Here is an 18338-nt window from a genome sequence, read left to right on the forward strand (position 1 = left end):
AACACGCACTTGCTCGCATTCCGGCTCAGACTCGCACACGCATCTCACGCTCGCGCTCCCACATTACAGCCCGGGAGAACCCGGAAGAGCAGGGAGGCTTGTGCTCTCGGGACTCAGGTGAGGAAGCTGAGGCCCGGGTTGCCTTCACTGAAGGAGTCAGGTCATGAGAGCCTGCTCTTTGGGGTGAGCTGAGGAAACTCCGTTCTTTGTCAATGCTCCCCAATTCCAGGGAACCTTGAGATCCCTCCCGCGTGGGCGAGGACCGCTGCGGGCTGGAAAGTCATCGACACCACTGAGCAGCGGCTCAGGAAGGCACAGGGTCAGGTAGGTGAGGGGCTCTTTGCTGAGCGGCCACCGCGGGGGGTCAGCCTGGGGTGCACGACCAGAGGTGGAGTGTGGATGCCTGTGGGACGGATGCTTATCTGAAGAGCTGACAACAGGGCCGCGGGCGCCTCCCATTGACTCGGCTTAATCCACCGGCGTCCAGGGGGAGCTGAAGGCCCGTTCGCTGCCGTGCTTTTTTGTGCATTAGTGTCCATTTTAAGGTAACGGGTGTCTGTCGGTGTCAGCATGTCTGCAGCCGATTAATTCAGCCCGCTGCTTCTTCCCAGTAATCGGAATCGCTGGGCTGTCCAGTGCCACGTGATATTAAGTGCCCTTTTGACCACCACGAACAGCGTTCACAGGAGGACATGAGGGAAAGTGACATGTAGTGTCTCATAGCTGCAAACTGACACGCAGTATCGCTTATGAGAGAAAAAGATTTTTATAGGAGGACTTTTTAAAAAGAGCACTTATATTTAGTATTACATATATTTTAGGATTTATATTAAGTATTAATGTATTGTAGGTTATGTATTAAGGATTATATATTAAGTATTAGACACAGAATGTATTTTGTAAAAGACCTCATAAAAATAAAGGATGACTGCGCAGTAAATTTTTAGTTGTTTCTTTAAAGTTTTACAAGTAGTTAGAAGAAATCATATATGTGAAGTGATTGGTTGCATTTGGAAGAACATCCATCAGCCAACAGGGTAGAGAGATGCGGTCAAGATAGAGGCTGTACGCTTCCCCAGAGGATGGGAGGGCGGCGCATCTGAGCTGAGACGGACCAGATGAAGACGAAGCCACGGGCACCGCACGAGTCACCCCTGCCTTCACGATCCTTTGTAGAGAGGAAACCTTCTGCACCGGGACTTCAGCAGCTCACGGAGCCCTGGAGCCTCTGGACTTCCAGGTCCTGCCCGGCTGCCTAGTCCCACAGGCCATGTGGCTCAGTGCCTCCATAGATGCTCTGGGTGCAGGGACCACTAGCTGCTCAGAAACCCACGAGGATGTTCATAAATCTATGAAGAATTCTGAAAAAAAAAAAAAAAAGCGATGAGTGACTCTAAAATAGGAAAAGAAAACTACAAAACTGAAATTTAAACTTTTTAATGAAATGTTTTAAAAACACGTCAAGTTCTTTAATGGTTAAATTTAGTTTTCATTAACACTGTATTACCTTTGGAAATAATTTAGAAGCTAGCTTTTCTTACACAAGAATCCCTGAGTGTGCACAATAACTGCCCAGACAGCAGAGCCAGTTGCTGATCAAGGGAGTTATTTGTTGCCCAGTGAAACAACAGTAGCACAAAGGAGCGTTTGCATCGGGCTCATTTCGTGTGAGGCACGTTTCTACCTCCAAAGGCATGTTAGTTAATTTACTCGTCATGATAACCGGTGATAAGAGCACTGTTGTTATTTCTGTTTTATAAATGAGACAGAGACATGTTAAGTAACTTCTTGTAGGTCACACAGAACTGGGGTTTTAGCATAGCCCTTAACCACCGTTCCATGCCTTCTCTTAGAGGAACAATTAGAAAATACTTCTAAAGACTTCATAACAAAACATTAGGTTAGATGCGGGATGTTCGGGCACGTGTGTCTTTGAGATTGCCTGGGGTGCGGTCTTTAAAAGTGAGGGTGTCCAGAGCCTGCAGACGTGTCCCCTGGCTTTAATGACGGTCAGGTGGGAAAGCGCCTTGGCTCCATGGGCCCCAGGCTTTGCTGGCTGGAAGGAGTTCCGGCCTGGGAGTGGTGGGCCCATTCCACCAGTGGAGCGACAGACGAGGGGTCCTCTTGGTCAGGGTGACCTTCCTTAGCTCCTCATGGAATTAGAATTGCATCTTCTCTGAATATGCAACCTGTGAATGAATTGGGGTTGTTCCTATTTGTCATTTTATTAGCAACTCAATATAGCCATTTCTTTGGGATTAAAAAGAGAAGAAAAAAGGAAGGTAAGAGAAGGAGCAAGCTAATGGTTTACCCTGAATGCTGCAGCAATTTACGGGGGGCTGAATGAAATGACAGAATTGCCATAATGTTAGATTTAACACATTTTATTTTAGCAATGTGATTATCTGATCATATCTCCAAGTGCAGCCAGCATTACAAAAGTAATTTTTATAATTGTGGAGTCATTCACTCTCAGATGGTTCAGAATGACTTTTAAGATCATATTACCAAATTTTCAGCTTTAAAACAACTTTATCCTGTCATGAACGTAACTACAGCAATATGAACAAGACTGGAATTTCTCATGCACATGGCGAGACAGAGAATTAAAGTCCTTTGTGCTTTGAGAGCATGACTTGTCACGTTGCCTTTTCCTATTAAATGTGTTTGCCAATATTTGTTTTTTTCCCTCCCGCCTTGAGCACCGAGGATTTCCCCATGTCACTCTGTCCTTCTCCCCCCACATTTCCACCAGAATTTAGACAGGGCGGGGGGAGGTGACCATAACATACCCTCTGGGGAGCAAGGGGTCACATCTGCGGAGTGCTGGGTGGTGTGGTAGGTCCCCGGGATGGGCTTCCCGCTGGGTCTTTGGCGTCAGCTGTAGGTGAGCACGTGTTTTCATGAACTGAGATCAAATGTAATTCCCAGCTCCTAATACACTAGTTGCTTTCCTCAGTCACTCGTAGTAACCCTTAATTAGTAGCACTCGTTACAGACACACCCAGGGCACTCCTTTGCACTGAGAGGCCCTTAAGCTGAGAAGGACCATCGGTGCGGGAAGGGGGCCCCAGGTATGACTGCTGCCACCTGGTCCCTCTGCTTCAAAATCGTGCGCGAGTGTGTTCATATGTCTGTGAGCCTGTTTCTGTTTTGTAGAGAGGTTCATTTGTGTCATAGTTTAGATTCCACATAGAAGTGATGTCCTATGGTATTGTCTTTCCCTTTCTGACTTACTTCACTCAGTGTGATCATCTCTAGTTGCATCCATGCTGCTGCAAGTGGCGTTAGTACAGCAGAGACGGGCACGACGTCGTAAATCAACTAGATCTCAATTAAGAAAAGAAAAGAAAATTTAAAAAGTTGTGCACGGCCTGATGCAACTATTGGCCCTGGCTTTCAGGGCAGCTTCTTGAGAAAATAATGCAAAATTCTGGAGATTAAAAAAAGTTTTAGAAGACAGCGACAGGTTGCCAGTGAGCTTCATCTCGCTGCTCCTGCGGTGTTCCCTGTCTTGCCACCTGCCCAGGGGAGAAGCTGTGTCCTCTTCCTGACTCTCGCCAGCCACGTGTGCCCTCCAGGCCTCCGTTGCGTCAACGGCCCAGGGGTGTGACAGCCTCCTCCCACAGGGGCTGTCACAGAACTGTAGTCGACAGTTGGCGGGGTGCCCGGGATGATGACAATTTAATAAACGTCGGGCGCGTCCTGCTCTAGGTATTCCGGCACAGCTTGGTGATGGCAGGTGGCCTAAGGGGAAGAGTGAACCGTCTGTTTCGGACTTTGCTCTAGAAGATTCTGTTACTGGACAACCCTCTAGGTCCCCCACCAGATCCTGTGGTTCCTCCAGGCCAGCCCTTTCCTGACCTGGGGTTGAGATGCCAGAGGACAGACTCGGCGATGGGGGACCACGGACCTCCACTTGGGACTTGGGAAGCTGTCGCCGCCGACACAGCCTGTGGGACCCATCCCATCCCACAGCGGAGAAGGCACGCGGACGCGGACAGAGCTCACGGCCTCGTCCGCTCGGACCTTGACCTGTTAGTTTTTACTACGGTCGTTTCTTGAGTGTCCGTTCATTGAACTCTCATCACAGACAGAGCGCCCACGTGCCCAGCCGAGGGCCCAGATGCCGTCACACGAAGGCATGGTCTCTGCCCTCATTTCAGTTGGCTGCTTCTTTCCAACTAAAAGTAAAACGTTTAAACCAAGTAACGATTTGTTTTCTAATCCAGATGTACACTTCTGGACTGGGTCTGTGCTTGCCGTTTCTGCCTCTGGTTTTCCAAATCTGTAAAGCTGGGGCGTGTTCAGCATGACAGCGAGGGATGTTGGCTAAGAGGGGGGAGACAACACACGTGCCGTGCTGGTCTCGGTGCTTGGGTGGGCGCCGGCAAGCACAGAGTGACCGGAGACAGAGCGTGCTGGGCGTGACTAAGTGAAAAGCACGCGGGCTTTTGACCCTCTCTGCCCTTTAGAGGAACATCATGATGGCCAATTCTTTTTTTTTTTTTTTAATTTATTGAAGTATAGTTGATTTATGATGTTATGTTCATTTCTGCTGTATAGTAAAGTGGTTCAGTTATACATATATATTCTTTTTCATATTCTTTTCCATTATGGTTGATCACAAGATTTTGAATAGAGTTCCCTGTGCTCTACAGTAGGACCTTGTTGTTTATCCATTCGTTATATAATAGTTTGCATCTGCTCATCCCAAACTCCCAGTCCATCCCTCCCCCACCTCCTCCCACTTTTTATTGCCATTTCTTGAGGCTATATTTTTAGTGAGCTCCTTAGGATTTCAACTTGCAGAAATGCTTCCATAAATCAAGTTTAATGATACCTTTTAACCAGCCCCCCAAGTGCCAGAGTGGCCTCCATAAGATGACAAGTCACGGAAGAATCAAATAATCAGCTGGAGAAAACTTGCAGTGCATCAGGTAAAAAATTTTGTTGTCAGCCCCATTTTATTGTGTTTCTGAACGCACTAGAGAGTTGTTTTGCTTCGTTGCCAATTTATCTTTGGTCTTAGAGATGAAGACACCCAGGTTTTATTCCTCATCTGAAGTTAGTGTTACAGACGTCGTAGTGATCTTAGTGATACTAAGAGCAGCCGTCCTCTGTGAGTCTCTACTGTAGACGGAGAACTTCTGATAACGGGATTTTATAAGCAGTCATTTTTAGCCCCATCAACAGAGGAAGGAGACGAGGTGCTGAGAGCTTAAGTAAGAACTGGTGCCAGGCCCACAGCTCACGACAGAGGAGCCGGACACCGTGGACCTGGGGAAAGCGCCCCCACCTCCAGGGGCCTCCATGCTCTCTGTTCTAGACCCAGGTGTACGCCAGAGAGTTCCCAGTCTCTAAGTGCTGGGTCTGTGTAGGCAGGACAATCTGCTAACAATAACCCAGAGCCAGAAAGAGGCCTGTGATAAAGCGACTGAGAAAAACTCACAGATTAAAGTCACACAGCAAAGTAATAAAACTATGACTTTTGATTGTTACATTGTTTTATTATTATAAGATGCTTGATTATAACAATTCAAAAGAACATGCTCATACTATATTAAAAATATTAAAATGTATGAGAGTAAAAACTATGGTGTAAAGTAAATCTTGTGTAATTCTCCTAAATGGAACGTGTGCCAAGGATCAGGTTTCGTTAGTGTTGTTTTTTTATAAATTTATTTATTTATTTACGTTTGTCTTCTTTGGGTCTTTGTTGCTGTGCGCGGCTTTCTGTAGTTGCAGCGAGCGGGGGCTACTCTTCGTTGTGGTGCACGTGCTTCTCCTGTTGTGGAGCGTGGACTCTAGGCGTGCAGGCTTCAGTAGTTGTGGCACGCGGGCTCAGTAGTTGTGGTGCATGGGCTCAGTAGTTGTGGCTCGCGGGCTCTAGAGCGCAGGCTCAGTAGTTGCGGTGCACGGGCTTAGTTGCTCCGTGGCATGTGGAATCTTCCTGGACCAGGGCTTGAACCCGTGTCCCCTGCATTGGCAGGCGGATTCTTAACCACTGCGCCACCAGGGAAGCCCTTCGTTAGTGTTTTTATTGTTCTTTTTTTTTTTTAATGAAATAACTAAAGGAAAAAATGGCTTCCTTCAGAGGTATAAAAGAAATTGAATTCAAGCCTGATAGCAAAGTCATTGTTTCTTGGTAATCTTTAGTGTCAATATACTGTAAGACAAAAGGACATGAATTGGTTAAATGGGCACCCCCCCCCCGCATACCCCCAGCCCCTGCATATGGCGCCCGTGTGACATTTTTGCACATCCTGAAACGTGGAGGTGGAAGCATCATTTCATTCCTCTCTCTGGGTGTCCAGCAGTGACTGATATAAATATTTTATCAGGCAAACCTGCAGGTTTCTGAAGATTGTATGTCTTATCAAGTTAACCCTTATAATTACGTTGTCTTCGGCAGCTATGGGATCTCTTTTAATTTTGCAGTTCTTTGGTAAATATCGAACCATAAGAAAGATGTACAGCCATAAGCCGAGACGTGCAAACCACTCCTGGCGTGACGTGGGGGTGAAGGGGCCCCCAATCCAGGGCTCTGCACACGCCACCTCTCCGAGGAGAGGCCCAATTAGGCCAGAAAGTACTCTCCATCCTTCCTGCCCCCCTGACCAGTCTTCTCTCTCTCTGCTCGGGTTTGGACCCGCCTCCCTCCTCCGTTTTGCAAGGGAACTTTCCTGCTGCAATCACACCCCCCAGGAAGGGCCGGGGCGTTGGGGCAGGGAAGCTCGGGCTTGGCTGGGCTCCCGTCCTGCGCGCCCCTCCCCCGCCGGGGCACTGGTTTCTTCCTGTCATCGTTTTGTGTTCTGCTCCGTGGCCCCATGGGCACAGCCATCGAAGCACCGGATGCTTGACCCTTTGGTGCAAACGCTCGGCTGTCCTGCATGGGGCAGGAGGGAGCCCCTTATGGCCCCCGCGTGTGCACGGGGAGGGGCAGTCAGAGGTCAGCCCGCGTCCTTGATGTGCCCCACCGCCCGTGCCGGCCTGTCTCTCCTCTCCACCCGTGCCCGTGGAGCCCAGCCCCATACACGGCGCCTTTGAAGCTAATGGAGGCTAATGGGGGCTGCTCCTTGGATGTGCCTGGCAGGGACCCTTCCTTCTCCACCGTGGTCACTTCTCTGTCTCTCTCTCCCTGCCTGCCTATCTCATCCTGATCACTCGCGCTCAAAGGTAATTACATCTCTCACACCCCCTGTACACATGGCCCCGAACGGGTCTCTGGAGAAATGTTATGAGCCGAACAACATGGCAGGCAGTGAGCTCGGAAGCCACCATCCGTGTTGAATTCTGAGCGGTAGGAGATGTAAAACAGGACATGTCCATGGAATTGTGCCGCAGTGGGAGGGACGCTCTCTCCTGCATGACTTTCATGAGGGTGCTTTCTGCCAGCCCTGTCTTGAGCCATGTCCTGTGAATGGCGATGATGGGACTTTGGTCCTGGGGTCCCCTGGGCAAGCCAGCTGTGTTCAGTCTTGCAGTGTAGGACCCCCCTGGACCTGAGGGGGACTGGTGGTCAGTCCAGCTGGAGTCGGTCGGCTCTGAGCACTCACCAGCATCCCGACCAAGGGCTCACCCCAAGGGAGGTACAATCAAGGGCTGCAGAGGGTCGAGGACAAGGCCACCGACAGAGGTGGGAACTTCTGAGCAGGTGTGGTGACCATCAAATGGACTGCATCATAGCCCCATACACTTGAAAGCAATCTCTTCGGAAAGGAGGCAGCAGATAAACGCAAATGAGCTGGGGACACAGGAAGCACTGTGTCACCTCTAGAGAGAGTGCTGGTCTGGGGTCGGAGGGCTACTCTCCCCTGTGGGGTTACCCTCAGGACAGGGTGCAGGGCGGAGTGTGGGCTGCGCTAGTGCACATCCTGATGAAGGAGCAGGGAGATGCCGGCAGGCTGGGGTGGCAGCACCCTGTGTTCCCTTGGGCCACGTCAGCAGCACCCTTGTGGCACTGGCCCCCAGGTGGACCCCAGCCTCAGTGGCTTCATGGGGTCTTGAGTCCATCTGGTAGTTTTGGTGTTGGCAGCAACAGGTGAATGGCTGCTAAAGAAGATAAAGATGGCAAACGTCGGGGGCAGGTGAGGAAAAAGCCACAAGGACGCCTGGGACAGACCGCCTCCCTAGAGATCCCCCCGCCCAGACTCTCTGTGTCTCTGACTTTCTCTCTCTCTCTCTTTTTTTGTTACTAGAATTTAGGACTTTTACCTTGTCCCAAAGTGCCTGAAGCAGAGAGCGTGATAAAACATCTTGCTTTCTCTTATAGTCCCCCCCAAGCAAAAGCAAAAACAAAAACTATGTGTTGGAAAAAAATTAGTTTTGCACATGGGATTTTGTACAATATAAATTCAAAGCCTACACATGAGGGTTAGCTCTGTTGCACGTTCTGGGACATTTCCCTTCCCATACGCATCTTAGAATAAGCCTATATATGTCCACAAAAAAACTTTCCTGTGACTTACACAGCAATCGCATTAAACCTATAGGTTTGTTTGGGGAGAACTGACATCTTTACTATGTTGAGTATTCTAATCCGTGAACACAGTGTGTGTCTCCAATTATTTTGGTCTTTTTTTATTCCTTTCTTCAATCATCATTTTGTAATTCTCAGCATACAAGTACATGTTTGTTTCTTTGGAGCAGTTATAAATGGTATTACATTTCTGATTTTGATTTGTCCTTGTGTATCGTTTGTTTATAGAAATAAAGTTGATTCTTGTATGTTTATATTATATCCTGTGATCTTGCTGAACTCATTTATTAATTCTAGAAGTTTCTGCAGATTACTTAGGATTTCTACATGGACAATCATATTATCTGTGAATATAGGCTATATTTTCTTTTTTTTTTTTTCAAATCTGTATTCCTTTTTATTTCTCTTTCTTGCCATATTGCACTGGCTGGAACTTCTAGCACTAGGCTTAATTAGAGTGGTGAGAGCAGACATACTTGCCTTTTCCCCAGACTTAAGGAGAAAATGTTCAGTCTTTCACCATTAAGTGTGATGTTTCACATCACTTAAGCTGTAAGTGTTTTTTGTAGCTGATCTTTACTAGGTTTAGGAAGTTCCCCTTTATTCCTAGTTTGCTAAGAATCATAATTATTAATGGGTATTAGATTTTTTCAGATGCTTTTTCAATACCAATTAATATAAGCATTATGATTTTTCTTCCTTAGTCTGTTGATGTATGGATTACATTGATTTATCTTTGAATATCGAGTCATCTTTGCATACTTGGAATAAACCCAACTTGGTCATGGTGTATTATGCTTTTTGTACATTACTAGATTCAGTTTGCTAAATCTTTTGAGTATTTTACGTTTAAGTTCATGGAAAATATTGGTCTGTAGTTTTCTTTTGTCTTTGGCTGTTTTGGGTGTCAGAATAATACTGGCTTCATAAAACGAGTTGGGAAGTACTGTGTCCTCTGCTATTTTCCAGAGGAGATTTTGTAAATGTGATGTTAATTCTCTAAATGTTTGTAAATTCTCCAGTGAAATCATCTGGGCATGGAGATTTCTTTTTCTGGAGCTTTTAAATTACAAATTCAACTTTTTCTGGGTTGTATGAGGCTACATATTTTTTCATTTTTGAAAAACAGGAGGCCGGTACTATGACAGCTTCTCGGGTAAGAAGTACAGGGCTGGAGGGGAGGGAAAGGAATAAGTGGAGATAATTCAGGTCACTATCGTCATGATCCTGAGATTTCCCACTTATAAAATGGTCCATTGGTTGGCTACGGCGCGTAATGCAAAAGTTCATCTTTATTTTTATACCTGATATTCCTGAGACATTTCTGGCATGATTTTGATAAACTTTACCATTTCCTATTTCTCTTTCTCTTTTTTAAAATTTATGACCTTTACAATATAGAAATACTTCTGGTCTCAACCTAGTTTTCACTCTCCTTTTCTCTCTATTATATTTAGAATGCGTTTCCAAAGTCAGTTTATTTTCTTGAGTTTGTTACAGAAGAAGCAAGCACCTGCCCAGATAGCTAATGGAAGCTGAGAATCTGTTCCCGGGATGGCCCTCCCTTTGCAAAGTACAGTTTTTAAAAGATTTCATGCTCCGCGGGCTCCTCTGTCAGTGTCAGTGGAGAAAGTGTCACCGGGCTGAGAATGTAACTTATGTTGCTGTTTCAAACACACCTGTGGGAAATATAAGCACGTACGGATACTTTCTGCATCTGTATCTGCGACTACTGCAGTGTGGCCTTTGGCAAACTGGTTTTCCCTTTGGGACCTAGAAGAATACTTGCTACCAGGTAATGTTTATAAAGGGCTGGCAAATGCATTATTTTAAAAATACAGTTTTTGGGGCTTCCCTGGTGGCGCAGTGGTTGGGAGTCCGCCTGCCGATGCAGGGGACACAGGCTCGCGCCCCGGTCCGGGAAGATCCCACATGCCGCGGAGTGGCTGGGCCCGTGAGCCACGGCCGTTGAGCCTGCGCATCTGGAGCCTGTGCTCCGCAACGGGAGAGGCCACAACAGTGAGAGGCCCACATACCTCAAAAATAAATAAATAAAAATAAAAAATAGAGTTGTTTTTTTTCATTAAGCTGGGAACGAGATGTAAATTATGTCAGCAAGGCCTTTTGAAACAATAATTTGTCTTTAGGAAAAATGTCTTGCAAATGTTCCCAATGTATCTTTTAAAATGAAAAACAAATGCCCAAAAGACCACTTGTCTGATGGCCCATGATGATGAAATGGGAGAGTGATTTCCGCTTGGAGCGTGTGATGCACACACAGAAGATTGTAGAGCGAGGGGCCCTCTTGGCTTGGTTTTTGTCTGTAGGGACAGGAAGGTAACCTACTTCCTATCTGGTAACCCACCCACCCAGCACAGCCAAGGCTGGGACTGCTGGTCCCCCCATCTGGAATCATCCCACAAAAACCCTCCTGTTGTTTAGAAGTGCATTATCGTCAGTAAATAAACGCTGTCATCTCAGGGTTTAGGATGTTAAGCGAGAGGGATATTGCATTAATCACTTGCATCCCAAAGCAGGTCTTGTTTCCCGGAAAGCAGGATAAATAGCATATTTGCTATTGCTGTGTAAATCGCTGTATAAATAGCAAATTCATACTCTATTGATGTATAGCTTCGGACCGCTATTTATTTTACCTTCAAAAAGTGTGAAACACTCCTGATCTTTTTATTTCTTCGGGGATGAACAATTACAGCATCAAGAGACGTTTAAATAATGCTTAATTTTTAATGCAAGAGAACGAGACAGATGGAAGTGTTCTGCCCAGACTTCAGATCAGGTTTCTGGTTTTTAAGCTTAACGTGCAGTATCGGCCTATTAAGTGGCATTCTTTTATTTGCTATATTCTCCATCCCCATCAGACGTCATTTCCATTGATGTTTTGTATTGTTTGCATGTTAGCACATCTCCTATTAAAATACAGGGGCTGAAGGGGAAAATAATTAGATTTATGGCTTTGTACTCTGAGTTTCCAATTTAAAGGTCTGTTAAAAACTAACTCACGCTGTGGTACGTACATGGCCATTATCTGTTTAAATTAGCTTATCAGCACAAAGTTTCTCCTTTCTCGATTTTCCTGGAGAGGAGGAAAGCTGACGACTGACCTCTCCACTCAGTTCAGACACAACTTTGGATTAATCGTCACAGCAAAACCCTCTTGACCCCGTGGTCACATCACTAGCCAATTCATGATGATAATTTCTACATAACTTTTTAATACTCAAACTTCTTTAGGACAGCTGGACAGCAGTGACATCCTGAGCCTTCAGGCAAGCAGGAGGAATTTTTGAGCGACTGGTCCCGAGGCTCTGGTGGGCCTGCTCTTACAGCCGTCCACCTGGAGGATCCACAGGACAGATGCTCAGAGCAGCCTGTGGGGAGATCAGACCAGGGGCTGAAACCCCGGGTCAGTCCTGAAGATGGTGGGAAAAGGAGGCCAGTATTTTGGGGTGTCACAGCTCTAAATACACATTCTATCTACTGGCTGAGTCTAGGCTCATGAGATGAAAGATAAAGAGTTTAAAACGACGGACTTGCAGATATACCAATGTGAGATTCAACCCTGGTTCTCCTGCTTTAGAAGTTTTACTTGGGATGATTTCCTGTCACTTTTTGAGTCCATTTCCTCAGTTTTAAAATGTGGGAACTACTAGTTTTGTTTAAATAATTTCACACCTTTTCTGTCTGGGAAAACTTTTTTCCCATAAATGGAACAGACTAAGTCTGAGGTAACCCACGATGCCTTCCTGTTGCTCTAAATTCTCTCTGACCCTTCCACTCGTATGTAATACCTTGTGGTTTAAGCATGATGTAGAAAGGAAACCATGGAAAAAATGTGGACAGTAACGTCAACTTCTCATGATTAGAGAGAGTATGTGTAACCCCGGTTTGCTGGTTTATTGGTGGCGCTAATGACATAATAGGCTTCATGTCCCCTGTAACATAGTGGGTTCAGACAGCAACCTTCTGGACGTGTCTGGGGCCAGGTGGATTTAGAGTCCTGAATCCATCATCTTGGGCTGGTCCTTGTGCCTCAGAGTTTTTATTTGTCAAACAGGGATAAAAATACCTACCCTGAGAGTTTTGTTAAGAATTCTAGGTGTTTGCTGTAACAAGCCAGCCAGCGTTAGGAGCCTGCCTCCTGCCTGAGATATTGAGGAATTTGCTACGTGATGCTGTCTTCATAGCACCCCTAGGAGGTACAGTTGTTGTTATTGGCTTTCCCTGGACACCCAGGAAGATGGGGCTCCCCCGCCACTGCCATGTAAATGGCTCTTGCGTTGAGTTGACCCAGCCAGCGTTTTCCCTCAGGAACTTCCTTTAAAGCCGGGTCCCCATTCCTGGCCTTGTGTCCGAAGCGTTCAGTAGTGATAATTTCTAGAAACCTTCGTCACTGATGACGAGATGGATTCAGTCGGGACCCAGGTATCAGCAGTGACCCAAATCCTTCCTAATTAATTGCAGCTTCTTTACGGTTGATCTACTGTAGTGTAGGAAGTGGCTGGATTCAAAACAACTGAAAACCTCTTGCAAACCAAAAATAATTGTAAAAAATTTTAAAAAATCAGTGTCTTCAAGGAAGGCCATCACTTTAAATATACACCTCTCGGAAAGTTTATCTGATGATACAGTTTTAAGCTCTATAGAGGAAGCAGTATTCAGTATGCCTTAGGAGGAGAAAGATACGTGCACAAATGCCTTCACTTTCCTCCAGAGACGTTAATATCTTCAGAAGCCACATGCCCAGCCTGAGGAGCAGCATAAAAGAGGTCAACGGGGGAGACAGCCCGACTCAACCTTTTTTCTGGCTGTGCAACCCAGGACAGCGCAACCTGCGATCTGGTCTTTCAAAGCTTAAGGCTCCATATCTGTAAAGTGGGATAGCGCCACCGACACCTCGGATTTCGAGAATTAAGTGAAACAACATATATAAATACACGTAAATCACGTGGGTCCAACCTTGACACAGCGTGGGTGTTTAAGAACTGCTCCCTTCTGGTCCTGTGATTGTGGGGAGAAAGCAAAAGCATTTCGTTTGTTAAATGTTCTATTACCACATTTCTGACTTGGGGTTTTGCAATCCTGTACGCGTACCCTCCAAGGCGTCTTTCATCTCCAGAATCCCCATGCGCTACAAACCTAGCACATGAAGATAACCCACCATGATTCACAGGGACCCCTAATCCACTCCTGGAGCACGACCACCCCTGGGTAAAAAGATCAACAAATATTTATCAGCTACATAACGCCGCGACTACATTCAATGGAGTCCTTTTATAGGATTTCCCAAAGGACGGAGATAAGAAAGCTGTGGGTGATGGCGCTGTTACACCTGTGTGTGTTTATCCAGGTCTTTAGAAGATCAATACTGTAATCAGGGAGTCAAATATTAGGCAATTATAAGACTTCAGAGACTAGATGATGAATTCAGTCCCTTTTTCTCCAGTTGGGTGATGCATTTAAATCAGAAACAATCATCTTGCCCCCAAAGGGAGTGGTGCTCCCTTGTGGACCGTGAAAGCACAGGCTGAGGATCCTCTGCCTTCTGTTTGTTTGTGTATTTTTCAAAATAAGCGATGCATCTTCTCCAGTAAACCCTGGGTGTTAATCAAAAGACAGGAACGGCTCATCAGCTCCGCGCTTGCACTCGGCTAATTGCATTAAAATTCCTGCGTGCGCAGCGGACGGCACAGCCGCCTGGAGCGTACAGTCAGTCCCGGCTCCTCTCCCTCTCATATCCTGCTGTCTGTTTGCCTGAGGTTCTGAGCCGTGTTCAACTCTGAGAGATCTCCAGACCTCGGAGCGTGCGTAGTCCTGTCCGAGAGTCATCAGACTTCCAGGAAATCCACTTGGCTAGATGTGTGTGACCTTCACTTTGTCTTCAATGAGCTGCCCAGTCGGCAGAGCCTTGATTTCTCAATATTTGAAATAGGATTGACAGCTGATCACCTCTATGCCTGGAGCGTCTCGGTGAGGCGCACCTGAGCGTAGCGGCCAGGAGCCAGTCGATTGCCAAGAGAGGCGTCTGGCCCTTCAGAGACCGGCCCCGAGGGTCTGCACACGGAAGAGCCGCAGCAGAGCCGCTGCTGTTTCACATTTGGGGTTCTCTGGATCCACCATTTCCCAGAGGGGAGGCTTTTAAAGGGAAGGCTGATAAGGAGGAGAGCAGACCTTCAAAGACGAAGGCACTGAATCCCCAGCAGCAAGGCCCTGCGAAGCACGTAGTAGGTCCTCACAGTGAATGGCTGGACGGTTAAAGAGGCGGGGCGGGAAGGGCAGGCAGGTGACGGCAGGGAGAAGGGAAGGGCCCCCGAGACAGGGTGTGAGGGACAGGAGGTGTGTGCCTGGGAAGTTACGCTTCGGAGAGACGGGGAGCATCAGAGTCAGAAAAATACGGGATGTGGTTTATCGTCACTGAGGACGTATATTATGTGTCAGGAGCTGTGCTGAGCAATTGGCATGCAGGTCTCAGGACCTTCCCAAGAAGCCTGTGCACAGATTGTCCAGACGTCACAGGGGCAGAAGTCCCAGCCAGGCGGGTCGGCGCCGCCCTTGTGCTCCTCACGGCTCTGGTTTTGTCGACATCCGGGTTGGCAAGCTTCTCCTGTAAAGAGCTAGGCAGTAGGTATTTTAACTCTGTGGGTCCTACAGTCTCTGTCACAGCTACCCTTGCAGCTCAAAAGCGTCCACAGACAATATGTAAATGAATGGCCAGGGCGAGGTACCAGAAAACTTTATTTACAAAACAGACAGTGGGCCAGATGTGGCTTAGCAGCCTAGCTTGCTGAGGCCCCGTTTACATCAAAGTGGGCAGCTTCACTGGGGGGACGAAGGCCAGTAAGTGTGGAGAGGGGGGTAGACAGAAGGAGTGTAGGAGACGTCAGAGCATGTTTGGGAGGCACGGGAGAAGGGAGTGATGCTGGTCGCTGCAGCTGGTCGTGATGGTGGTGGTTCTCACCGTGGTTTAGTTGTATAATCGTTTCTGCTTCTAACAAATGTTCACACACTTTAAAAATGTAAGTTAGATCAGTCGGTGTCCTCGACTGGAATCTCTTCCTTCCTAAGTGCCACTGCCCCGCACCTCCTTGTCAGTGACCCCTCCCTTCCTGTGGACATGCTCAGCTGAGTTCCAGGAGGCGCTGGACCCTGCATGAGAGGCAGTCTGAGTAGCTGAGTTTATGAAGCATGTATTTCTCATCTCAGTCCTTTCATTAGCGCCAATCGGTTTTGGAAGGGAGTTGATGTCTTTTTATGTGTCCTACAAAAAATATCAAATGCAAGCATGGATGAATTTTCAGCTAGTGAAAGTCACCTTGATTTAATAATTTGTACATGTATTTTCTGTTTGTTACAAGTGCTCTGCTACAAGTAGATCATTTTATTATAATTCATTTTTGTTGACAGTAAAATACCTTGGAACTAAAACACGGAGGTGGCGCATTAGAACAAACTTGAACTTTCAGTTGCAAAGCACTGATCTGCGTTAACAGTTCAAAGAAAAATACAGAAAATGCTGCCTCTTGTCCAACAAGAAAACAATCCAAGGACACAGCTGTTGATGTGCCCGAGAGTGAGACGGGCTCGTCGTGTTTTGTGCCCAGCGAGGGGCACTCCAGAAGCATCACCCTCATTTGCTTTGTCTTCCCTCTTCTGCTTCGTCAACAGCTTGCCTCACTGCGCATTAGCCATACCAAGGAAAATGTCTGCTTGTCCTGATTAAAGTACTCCTTTGACAAAGCCTCCTGCTTCCTAATTGTTTCACCTCTGCCCACGTGACACATCAGGAAAAATTCGTCCCGTTCGTCGTTTAAGTATTTCTCTTGAATCTTAGGACATTAGCATCATCAGGACCTGTGGGGCTGGCCATCTGGCTCGTCTCTAAGCCATATTACAGCCACAAGAGAGCTTTAGTGAGGTCTGGGGGCATCCTCAGAAACGGGTGTGCTTAAACCCCAAATGCCTGGGTATGCTCTTGGAATGCAAATACAAAAGCAGAATGTTGTAATTACCAGAGAGACACCAGGGTGTTTATCCCAGAAACAAGATCTTCCCCAAAGTTTAGCAACCTGTTTATTCTCATTTCTGCTTTCACTGTCTGCCTGAGTTGCATGAAATCGGTGGTGGTCCCTTCAAGTACTAGAAAACATTATTTTAAAATGGTCAACCAGGAAGCCAGATACCCTGGAACACGCGAGTCCCAGTTTTCATCAGTGATGAAAATACTTTGGGTTAAGTCAGTCTTTGGGGAGAAGAAAACCCACATCAGTTTTTTTCTAAGCACAGGGCACCAGGTTGAGGTCATCAGACCTAGCATCCTTGTGTTGTATAACAATGAAGCCACCGCCTGCGTTAAGGCCCTTCTCAGTAGTGGAGCAGGGGTTGGCCAACGACAGCCTGGGGCCAGATCTGGCTCACGCCCATTTTTGATTGGTGGTTTTTACATTTGTAAACGGATGGAAAGCAAATTAAAAGAAGAATGGTGCTTCATGGCACATGAAAATTATATGAGATTCGAATCTCAGTGTCCCTAAATGAAATGTGACGGGCACGCGGCCACCCGTCATTTCCATATGGTTGCTCCGGGGCTGCGGGGGCAGGGTTGAGTAATGGCCTGCAAAGCCCAAAACATTTACTGTCCGTCCCTTTAGAGAAGAAGCTTCTGACGCCTTCACTGGAGGTCACTCCTGGTGCCTTGCTTGCCTTCGCTGGCTCACATTATCTGCTCTGAATATCTACTAGGTTCTGTTTAGGTACCCGGCACTGTGGTTCTGGAACATTTCCAATAGGCTCTCAACCCATAGTGTGGGGAGCTTCAAAATGCAACAAAGACATAAACACCGATGGATGAATAAAAATACACAGTGGTTGACTGCTTGACGTTAAAAGACCCGAGCCCAGCAGGCAAACCAGTCCCAGTTTCAAATCACAGGTCATTCTCCTGAACACAATGCATTTCATCAAAGATTTAGGAACCCTGCTTGCTCCAGGCTCAGCGGCCACAGGGCCCAGGCTCAGGCCCTGGACAAACAATGCATTCTGCTTCCCTTCTCGGGCCTCTGGGTCGGGGGGGATCTGAGCTTTCAGGGAGCGCCTCCCTCTGTGCAGGCAGGTTTTCAGCGCGTGGGTGGGTGTGGGCAGGGCCAGTGCTAATCGGAAACCCAACGCACACTTGTTTTTCTACTGTTTGGCCCTAAGTTTCCGGAATCTATCATTTATACAGGTTATGTAATAAGAGCCAATCGGCTCTGTGAAAACAAGCTCTTGAAAGGCAGAAAGTGTAGTTTTTTAAAAGGGAGCGAGTGCATGTCAGGTTGTAAAATTGAGGTTTCTCCCCTTTCCCACCAGCTGGCTGGCTCTCCGGTAATTGAGTCTGAAGGTTGGGTGCTGGTGCTCGGAATTGCCCTTGGAGCTTGTCGTCCTTTTCCGGTCTCCTCAGAGCCTCAGGACTGGGTTATTGACATGTAATGAGGTCAGCCTGTCACTACATCAGTGCGGGTGTAAACATTGCGGAGCAGGCAGCTGATCCTAACACGGTCTCCGCTGGGATGCCAGTGGCTTTGTCAACACGCCAGGTGAAGGCTGGATTCTCTCGTCCGACGCCTGCGGCCAACAGTTGCGGGAGCTGTGACGTCGCTGGTGGAAATCTGGCATCTCAAGCTTCCTTTTTGACATTTTGACTATTGTATAACTGTCAGCATCGAAGGGCACCAGTGACAGTAAAATAAATAAGGCAGGGACAAGTACAAGCATCGTGCTTTCCCCCCCGGGCATCCCCCTCTCCCCCGCCTCCTGGGTCGTTTCCAGAAAGAAGTAAAGCTGAGCATAAAGCGCCTGAAAC

The 18338-nt window shown here is 47.2% G+C and overlaps 1 long non-coding RNA gene across 1 annotated transcript; it reads left to right on the forward strand.

Moving 5' to 3' along the window:
* Nucleotides 1-78: 78 nt before the first annotated feature.
* Nucleotides 79-16237, forward strand: LOC132508834 (uncharacterized). The gene is made up of 2 exons (XR_009536789.1): nucleotides 79-324; nucleotides 15905-16237. It is a non-coding gene; the product is annotated as an uncharacterized LOC132508834 (long non-coding RNA).
* The last annotated feature ends 2101 nt before the right edge of the window (nucleotides 16238-18338 follow it).

The sequence above is a fragment of the Lagenorhynchus albirostris genome, chromosome 18 (assembly GCF_949774975.1).
Source record: "Lagenorhynchus albirostris chromosome 18, mLagAlb1.1, whole genome shotgun sequence".
NCBI classification, from domain to species: domain Eukaryota; kingdom Metazoa; phylum Chordata; class Mammalia; order Artiodactyla; family Delphinidae; genus Lagenorhynchus; species Lagenorhynchus albirostris.